Below are 10,745 nucleotides of genomic sequence, written 5' to 3'. Positions count from 1 at the left end.
CTCATACTTGTCTTATCTGTAGTGTCTGGGAGGTGGCCTTTTTTTCCTCCGCCTAGGAAAAGGATGCTACGTTGAGTCCCTCTGTGCCAATGGGGTTTGTGTTGGGTAATATTTCTCTGTCTGCTCTCTGGGTGTGTTTGTATGTGTGTGTGTGTGTGTGTGGGGGGGGGGGGGCTCAGCTCTTCTCAGGTCCTAGGAGAGGGGTTGGTCATGACCTCAAACCACCTCTGTTACTCTTTTACCCCCGTAGTGTGGGTGAGTCAGGGCGAAGCTCAGATTTCTCACACCGAGGTGGTGTCACATAGCCCCGCTTGGTTGTTAAGTGGTGTGGAAACTGTGCCGTGTAAAAAGTTAGCACTGTAATTGCTTCATGGCTAATGTTTAGACCAAAGATGTTTGTTTCATTGGAGGAGGATTAAAGAGAAATTTCATCAGAGAGTGAATCAGGCTTTTGATCTCTGATTATAGTGCTTTTAAAGAGAAATACAATGTGAAAGAGAAAGTCAAGTCCATTGCCAGTGTTTATTTGATCAATACTAGCACAACACAACGAGCTGTCATATTGCCTATCTAATTGGCCTCTCATTAGCACTATTCATTATATCAGCTCAACTGTTTTGAGCACCAATGAGAACTCAATCAGGCCAACACCAAACACTGCCCTGAATCAGTCGTTTTCATCACTTAAAAAAAAAGCTCTGTCAAAGTGAAAAAAGTTGTGTCAAAGTGAAACTCTGAGCCAGCATGCTGCTGAGTACACATCAAAAAACTGAAAGAAAGAGGGAAAAGTTCCTGCGCTAAGGTACTTTAGCAAGGCCTTCAATGCTCAAAGGAGGTTCTCCCTGGGGAATGCATGTGTACAAAGGCTCTGTAAATAAATAATTAAGAGATAAATCGAGGGCTAAGCAGACAGCTGATGTGACTGATCAGAGGGAGGGGGCGAGTCAGGTCCTCTCTGACGCTGTCAGCAGGGACTGGGGGGTTAGTGGTGATTAAAAATGCCTTCCTAGCTCTCACCCGTCAGCAGCTCTCCTGTATGCACACAAAACAAGCATACATACACACACACACACACACACACACACACACACACACACACACACACACACACACACACAAAACACTATCTCTGCAAAACCGCCTTTCAAATGTACAGCTTAAGCCCCTGTGATGTGCAAAACAGATGATTTATTTTCAGTCAACAGAGGGACCTTTTTGACCACCCCTGCATTTCTGTCTGTCTGTGTGCTGAACCTGGCAGATGACTGCTGCCACCAGGGTAAATCAAATCGAACAACTTTTTCTATGAGCAAAGCACATGGGCAAACATTTCAATAGGATGGCAGACAGTCATTTAATTCTGGTGTTTTAAACATGATTTCCAAGGCTGTGCGTTATCATTAGCCACAGGAGAGAATCATTCCCCTGGGAAACCTGCAGGCTTGGCTTTCCTCCGCGGATACGGAAATATTTTTATAATACACAACGTCTATTTGTGTGTGTGTGTCAGTGCATTATTCAAACATCAGTTAAACTAAGCACCGTTATCTGAATGTGATTGTGTTGGATTGACAACATCTCACATTCCATATTCTATGCAATTAGCTTCCATTTTCTAATTCTTTGCACACCTTCCCCTCTTTTTATTTGGAGAGATACAATTCTGATTGCACTACTTCAAATATGTATGTATTCAGATCTACAGTGTGCTTATGGCAGTAAACTGGAACTCCAGATTCTAGAGGGCATGATGCAGGCCGAACCAGTCAGCTTTATAAATAGTAATGTGCAAAGAGCAAGGGAGGGGGAGAGAGGAGGAAGAGGAGAAACAGAGAGAAGTAGAAGGTGAGGGAGAACAAACGAGAAAGAGAGAGAGAGTGTCTGCGAGAGAGACGGAGCTGGGGAGAATAAGAAAGGAGGAGAGAATAGAGAACATAAAGTGGGGAGAGAGGAAGGGGCGGAAAAGAACACATAGGAGCACATTCTCCGTTGGAAAATGCAGTCTTCCACACAAATAGTAGATAATGGAAGAAAATTATACTACATTAATAACTGGGTATATTTAAAGTGGCGCAGGGCATATATGCAATAATGTATTATTTATTATAAGTGAGTGTGAATGTCAAACTCACACTTTTCTCTTCCCTATGCAATGGGGGTCACAGCAAGGAGAGGTCATTGTGGTCCTGGACGTGTTTAAAACACACCCCTCACTATAATCAGCTAAATGATTAGTATTCCTTCTTCACCGTCCTTAAGGCCTATAATACCTGGGAATGTGTCATTTAGTGTCTGTCATAATGTGCTGTCAGTGGGCTAAAGACGTTCGTCAGGCCTGAACATACAGTACATGTAGCCAGTGTAGGATACTGAAGCTTATCAATGCAAATAAAGGAGAGGACATCTTAAGTCTATGGTGTGACAGCCCACTCTTCCGAGTGTGAGTAATGGTGTCTGTGTGTGAATGATAATGAAAAGCACTGTACGGAGAGAAGAGTCGCTACAACACAGGCAATATGCTACTTCATATGACAGCTGATTACGAGTGGAAATGTGTGGTTAATCGATTTTAAACAGGCCTTTCGAATAATGATCGATGAAAGAAAGGAAAGGATGAAATGAAAGTAAGTGTAAGGACCGACGCTGGAGTAGAGAAGCAGGTACGGGGAGTCAACATTTAATTGGAACAGACATGGAACAGGACAGAAACAGCATCAGAACCAGGTAATACACAGACGTAAGACAATTAATGCTGAAGCTGGGAACGGAAAGGGGGAACAGACAGATATAGGGGAGGTAATAAAACAGGTTATTGAGTCCATGTGAGTCCAATGAATCGTTGATGCACATAACGAGGGAAGGCAAGGGTGCGTAATGATGGTCACAGGAGTGATTAATGCAGGGCAGCCTGGCGCCCTCGAGCGCCAGGGGGGGAAGAGCAGGAGCAGGCGTGACGGTAAGGACAGAGGGAAAGGCTAACATATGGAATTGTTTTAAGATGGTCATACCATGGATCATTTAGCTATTTGATTTAGAATTTTAGAACTCTTTAGGTATAAAAAAGTACAATCATTTGATGAAATATAGAATTTGGCCTTTACTATTTTAGCCCATATAAACGCATTAAATAACACATTCATACAGTGTCTTGCAAAAGTATTCATCCTCCTTGGTGTTTTTAAAAAAAAGAAGCATTACAACATATAATTTAAATTGATTTTTATTTGGATTTCTTGTAATGGACATACACAAAATATTCCAGATTGATGAAGTGAAATGTAAAAAATTACTTGTTTAAAAAAATTCAACAAAAAAAACGACTGAAAACTGGTGCGTGCATATGTATTCACCCCCTTTGCTATGAAGCCCCTAAATAAGATCTGGTGCAACCAATTACCTTCAGAAGTCACATAATTAGTTAAATAAAGTCCACCTGTGTGCAATCTAAGTGTCACATGATCTCAGGATATATACACATTTTCTGAAAGGCCCCATAGTCTGCAACACCACTAAGCAAGGGGCACCACCAAGCAAGCGGCACCATGACGACCAAGGAGCTCTCCAAACAGGTCAGGGACAAAGTTGTGGAGAAGTACAGATCAGGCTTGAGTTATAAATAAATATCAGAAACTTTGAACATCCCATGGAGCACCATTAAATCCATTATTAAAAAATGGAAAGAATATGGCACCACAACAAACCTGCCGAGAGGGCCGCCCACCAAAACTCACGGACCAGGCAAGGAGAGAATTAATCAGAGAGACAACAAAGAAACCAAAGATAACCCTGAAGGAGCTGCACAGCTCCACAGCGGAGATTGGAGTATCTGTCCATAGGACCACTTTAGCCATACACTCCACAGAGCTGGGCTTTACGGAAGAGTGGCCAGAAAAAAAGCCATTGCTTAAAGAAACAAATAAGCAAACACGTTTGGTGTTCGCCAAAAGGCATGTGGGAGACTTCCCAAATATATGGAAGAAGGTATTCTGGTCAGATGAGACTAAAATGTAGCTTTTTGGCCATCAAGGAAAATGCTATGTCTGATGCAAACCCAAAACCTCTCATAACCCCGAGAAAACCATCTCCACTGTGAAGCATGGTGGTAGCAGCATCATGCTGTGGGGATGTTTATCATCGGGAGGGACTGGGAAACTGCTCAGAATTGAAGAAATGATGGATGTGCTAATACAGGGAAAGTCTTGATGGAAACCTGTTTCAGTCTTCCAGAGATTTGACATTGGGACGGAGGTTCATCTTCCAGCAGGACAATGACCCTAAACATGCTGCTAAAGCAACACTTGAGTGGTTTAAGGGGAAACAAAAATCCCAGTGGCTATCCCAGTGGCTAGATGTGCCAAGCTTATAGAGACATACCCCAAGAGACTTGCAGCTGAAAATGCTGCAAAAACTGTAAGTCGCTCTGGATAAGAGCGTCTGCTAAATGACGTAAATGTAAAATGTAACCAAAAAAAGTGTTAAACAAATCAAAATATATTTTAGTTCAAAGTGGCCACCCTTTGCCTTGATAACAGCTTTGCACACTCTTGGCATTCTCTCATCCAGCTTCATGAGGTAGTCACGTGGAAGGCAATTCAATTAACAGGTGTGCCTTGTTAAAAGTTAATTTGTGGAATTTCTTTCCTCCTTAGTGCGCTCGAGACAATCACTTGTGTTGTGACAAGGTAGGGGTGGTAAACAGAAGATAGCCCTATTTAGTAAAAGTCCAAGTCCATATTATGGCGGGAAAAGCTCAAATAAGCAAAGAGAAATGACAGTCCATCATTATTTTAATAAGACATGAAGGTCAGTCAATCCGGAACATTTCAAGAACGATGAAAGTTTCTTCAAGTGCAGTCGCAAAAACCATCAAGCACTATGATGAAACTGGCTATCATAAATCGCACTACGCCGGCTCTGACACTCGTCGGATGTGCAGGGTTTGCAAACTATTAAAGACTACAAAGGGAAGCACAGACAAGAACTGCCCAGTGACACGAGCCTACCAGACGAGCGAAAATACTTCTATGCTCGCTTCAAGGCAAGTAACAATGAAGCATGCATGAGAGCATCAGCTGTTCCGGGGACAATGTGATTACGCTCTCCGTAGCCGATGTGAGTAAGACCTTTAGACAGGTCAACATTCACAAGGCCACAGGGCCAGATGGATTACCAGGACTTGTACTCCGAGCTTGCGGTGACCAACTGGCAAGTGTCTTCACTGACATTTTCAACCTGTCCCTGACTGAGTCAGTAATACCAACATGTTTCAAGCAGACCACCATAGTCCCTGTGCCCAAGAACACTAAGGTAACCTGCCTAAATGAATACCGACCCATAGCACTCACATCTGTAGCCATGAAGTGCTTTGAAAAGCTGGTTGTGGCTCACATCAACACCATTATCCCGCAAACCCTAGTCCCAAATTTGCATACCGCCCCAACATATCCACAGATGATGCAATCTCTACTGCACTCAACACTGCCTTTTCCCACATGGACAAAAGGAACACCAATGTCAGAATGCTATTCATTGACCACAGCTCAGCGTTCAACACCATAGTGCCCTCAAAGCTCATCACTAAGGTAAGGACCCTGGGACTAAACATCATCCTCTGCAACTGGATCCTGGACCTCCTGGAGAGCCGCCACGCTGATCCTCAACAAGGGGGCCCCTCAGGGGTGCGTGCTCAGTCCTCTCCTGTTCTCCCTGTTCACTCATGACTGTTTGGCCAAGCATGACTTCAAAACCATAATCAAGATTGCCGATGACACAACAGTGGTAGGACTGATCACCAACAATGGTGAGGCGGCCTATAGGGAGGAGGTCAGAGACCTGGCCGTGTGGTGCCAGGACAACAACCTCTCCCTCAACGTGATCAAGACAAAGGAGATTATTGTAGACTAGAGGAAAAGGAGGACCGAGCATGCCCTCATTCTCATCGATAGGGCTGCAGTGGAGCAGGTTGAGAGCTTCAAGTTCCTTGGTGTCCACATCATCAACAAACAAACATGGTCCAAGCACACCAATACAGTTGTGAAGCGGGCATGACAAAACACATTCCCCCTCAGAAGAATTAACATATTTGGCATGAGTCCTCAGATCTTCAAAAGGTTCTACAGCTGCACCATCGAGAGCATCCTGACTGGTTGCATCACTGCCTGATATGGCAACTGCCCGTTCTCCAACCGCAAGGCTCTACAGAGTGTAGTGCGAACGGCCCAGTACATCACTGGGGCCAAGCGTCCTGCCATCCACGAACTCTATACCAATCGGTGTCAGAATAAGGAATAAAAAAATTGTCAAAAACTCCAGCCACCCTAGTCATAGACTATTCTCTCTGCTACAGCATGGCAAACAGTACTGGGAGCGCCAAGTCTAGGTCCGAAAGGCTTCTTAACAGCTTCTACCCCCAAGCCATAAGACTCCTGAACAGCTAATCAATGGGCTACCCAGACCCCTCTTTTATGCTGCTGCTACTCTGTTCATTATCGATGCATTGTCACTTTAACTCTACCTACATGTCCATTACCTCAACTAACCGGTGCCCCCGCACATTGACTCTGTACCGGTACCCCCTGTACATAGCCTCACTATTGTTATTTGAATTCTGCTGTTTAACTATTTGTTACCATTATTTTCTATTTGTTACTTATCTATTTTTCACTTATTTTCACACTTATTTTTTCTTAAAAACTTCTTAAAGCATTGTTGGTTGAGGGCTTGTAAGTAAGCATTTCACTATTGTATTCGACACATGTGACAAATAATAATAAATAAAATGTGATTTGATTTGATGAGGACCGCCACAGGAAAGGAAGACCCAGAGTTACATCTGCTGCAGAAGATAAGTTCATTAGAGTGACCAGCCTGAGAAATTGCATCCCAAATAAATGCTTCAGAGTTCAAGTAACAGACACATCTCAACATAAACCGTTCAGAGGAGACAACGTGAACCAGGCCTTCATGGTCGAATTAATGCAAAGAAACCACTACTAAAGGACACCAATAAGATTAAGAGATTTGCTTGGGCCAAGAAACACAAGCAATGGACATTAGACCGGTGGAAATCTGTCCTTTGGTCTGATGAGTCCAAATTTGAGATTTTTGGTTCCAACCGCCGTGTCTTTGGGAGACGCAGAGTAGGTGAACGGTTGATCTCCGCATGTGTGGTTTCCACTATGAAGCATGGAGGAGGAGGTGTGATGGCGTGGGGGTGCTTTGCTGGTGACACTGTCTGTGATTCATTTAGAATTCAAGGTACACAACCAGCATGGCTCCCACAGCATTCTGCGGTGATACGCCATCACATCTGGTTTGCGCTTAGTGGTACTATCATTTGTTTTTCAACAGGACAATGAACAAACACACATCCAGGCTGTGTGAGGGCTATTTGACCGAGAAGGAGAGAGTTGGAGTGCTTCATCAGATGACCTGGCCTCCACAATCACCTGATCTCAACTTAATTCAGATGGTTTGGGATTAGTTGGTCCGCAGAGTGAAGGAAAAGCAGCCAACAAGTGCTCAGCGTATATGGGAACTCCTTCAAGACTGTTGGAAAAGCATTTCAGGTGAAGCTGGTTGAGAGAATGCCATGCGTGTGCAAACTTGTCATCAAGTCAAAGGGTGGCTACTTTGAAGAATCTAAAATATATTTTGATTTGTTTTACATTTTTTGGTTACTACATGATTCTATGTGTTATTTCATAGTTTTGATGTCTTCACTATTATTCTACAATGTAGAAAAATAACTAAAAACCCTTGAATGAGTCGGTGTGTCCAAAATGTTGAGTGGTGCTGTATATATCTATATTTTTTTCAAAACACATATTTAACCCCTTATTTTTGTTGGCACAAAACTACCTCCATTCGTTTGTATGGGTTACCTTCAGACATATCCCGTCAAACTGTTTGGACGCTACAGCGTTTTTCGTGAGAAGACCCGATTTACGGGATGTCTCATGGTCTGATAGACATTGCTCTAGCTCTGCCACCTGTCCCCGCAGATGCGTCAGGCTGAAATAGGCGGATGCGGAGGATTGAGATGCAGCCCATGCCAAAAAACTGATATCTCTAGCTTAAACAGACTGCATGCGTGCGTCAATAGACTCATGATGATTTTAATTAGGGAGGAAGGGCTCGTGGTAATGGCTGGAGCGGAAAGAGTGGAATTGTATCAAATACATCAAACACATGGGCTGTGTCCGAAATCTGTTTTGCCTACTACTTACTTAAACTACATACTGTGTACTAATCATACTACACACTATTTAGAATGTACTGTTTAGTAAAAACAAATGCAGTAAGAAACAAATATCAGCATACTAGGCTCATCCTACTGAGTATACATCATACAATGCGCAATTGCGTTGATTTACACAGATTCACACATTTTTCTACAGCGTGTCCCCTCAGCTGATTATCAGCTGTTGTCAGACACAGGTGTCAGGAAAGATAATTCTGTTCCTCAATAGTGTGCAGAAAATTCTACTACATAAAAGCATAAATGAGTATGACATCTTGGCGTTTAAATCATACTACATTTGTTAAATTTCACGTACAATAATAAATAAAACAATTTGCATACCCCAAATGGCTACTATTTAGAACCCAAGTACGGGTATTCGGACATATCCATAGTTTCCATGTGTTTGATGACATTCCATTCACTCCGTTCCGGATATTATTGTAAGCCGTCCTCCCCTCGGCAGCCTCCTGTGGTATAGAGAGTCAGGAAATCAAATCAAATCAAATTTTATTTGTCACTTGCGTTGTAAACAACAGTGAAATGCTTATTTACTGGCCCTTCCCAACAATGCAGAGAGAAAAATAGAGAAAAAGACATTTATAACACAAGTAATAAATACACAATGAGTAAAACTAACTTGGCTATATACACAGGGTAAGTACCGAGTCGATGTGTAGGGGTACGAGGTAATTGAGGTATATATGTACATATACAGTGCCTTTCAAAAGTATTCCATCAAATTCAGTCTCCTTGCATAGAGGCTGAGTTGACCTTAGTTCAAAGAAAGGATTAGGTATTTACTTATCAGTTAATTGTAAATGCTAATTATACATTAACAATCAATTACTTGTTTGTTTCTTTAGGAATCATTATACGAGCACCACTAGGCAAATTCAGGCTCATGGTTGAGTAGCAGACTTGACCCTTGTTCTTATCAGATGCTGTTGAGGATGAAGAAGTGCTGGATGCAGATGCAGCCGAAGGTCAGGATGCCCCCCCAAGCCGATTCCAGGCACGGGCTTGGTGATTAATCAATTTTCATAGATCTGCCGAGTGATATAGTTGGTTCGCACTGGCAGCTCAATCACCTGGAGCACAGAGAGTAGCATAGAAAATGCACATAATGTAAGATGACCTGACAGAGTTATTCATTCAGACAGTGTGATAGGTGAAACTCACAGGCCTCGAGGCCGAAGTAGGCTAGGCGCCCACGAAGGTAAGGGGCACGGAGATGCCAACCCACAAAGCCAAGATGGCCACCAGTGTGCCGAAGAAGATGGCAGCCAAGAAGCCTTCCACCCACAGGATCAGTTTAACCAGAATGTCTGCAAACAAGATCCTGAGAGGGAGTGAAAATGGTTGGGAAGGGATGGGATAGTTAGTATGGAAAAATGGGCAACCGCATCACCCTCGTAGTCTAGACATGTTTAAAGATTTTCAGTCAAGCATGTTGCCATGATGTGTAGAAGCTGCTATTGACAAAAGTGAATATTAATCATAAATACATAGAAAACGTTGTTCAATGTACAGTAGATTGAGGAGTATTAATTTGAAAAGTGGTGGTGGATTGCATGTGGAAGGTAGTCATGGGATAATGTATGATGATAGTTCTTAGTTTTTTTATTGACATTTTGTCCACTCCAAATCAACTAAACATTCACATTTGCAAAATAACGATGTATAACTCCAACACAACACTCACTGTTCTTGTTATAAATGCATGTTTATTGTCTCACAATCAGGACAGCCGTGATCAACAGTAACAAAGTAATTTACAGATACTCAGCCTAAAACCCCAAAGAGCAAGCAATGCAGAGGCAGAAGCACAGTGACTACCTGGCAGAGCTTGATTAGCAGGGTTCCAGGATTAGCAGGGGTACGGGACAAGGTAGCACGCACGATGAGGGGGGGATATGGCTAAAATCACATTACACCAGGGCCCAAATTCACAAAGCATCCAAGAGTAGGAGTGCTGATCTAGGATCAGGTCCCACCAGTCCATATAATTTGATTTATTATGATCTAAAATGCAAAACTGATCCTAGATCTGCACTGGGAATCAAGGCACGAGGCGAGACCCAAATGCAGACACAAGAGGCAGAAGGTTGGAGTCTTACAATGTTTTTTTATCCTAACGGGTAGGCAAGAGAATGGTCATGGACAGGCAAAAAGGTCAAAACCAGATCAGAGTTCAGGATGTACAGAGTGGCAGACAGGCTCGTGGTCAAGGCAGGCAGAATGGTCAGGCAGGCGGGTACAAAATCCAGAAACAGGCAAGGGTCACAACCGAGAGGACTAGAAAAAGGAGAATGGAAAAAGCAGGAGAACGGGAAAACCGCTGGTTGACTTGGAAACATACAAGACGAACTGGCACAGAGAGACAGGAAACACAGGGATAAATACACTGGGGAAAACAAGCGACACCTGGAGGGGGTGGAGACAATAACGAGGACAGGTGAAACTGATCAGGGTTTGACACTGGGTCCAGATAAGACAAGCT

The sequence above is a fragment of the Salmo salar genome, chromosome 13 (genome assembly GCF_965601325.2).
Source record: "Salmo salar chromosome 13, fSalSal1, whole genome shotgun sequence".
Classification (NCBI taxonomy): Eukaryota; Metazoa; Chordata; class Actinopteri; order Salmoniformes; family Salmonidae; genus Salmo; species Salmo salar.
Note: the sequence above shows the minus strand (reverse complement) of the source record.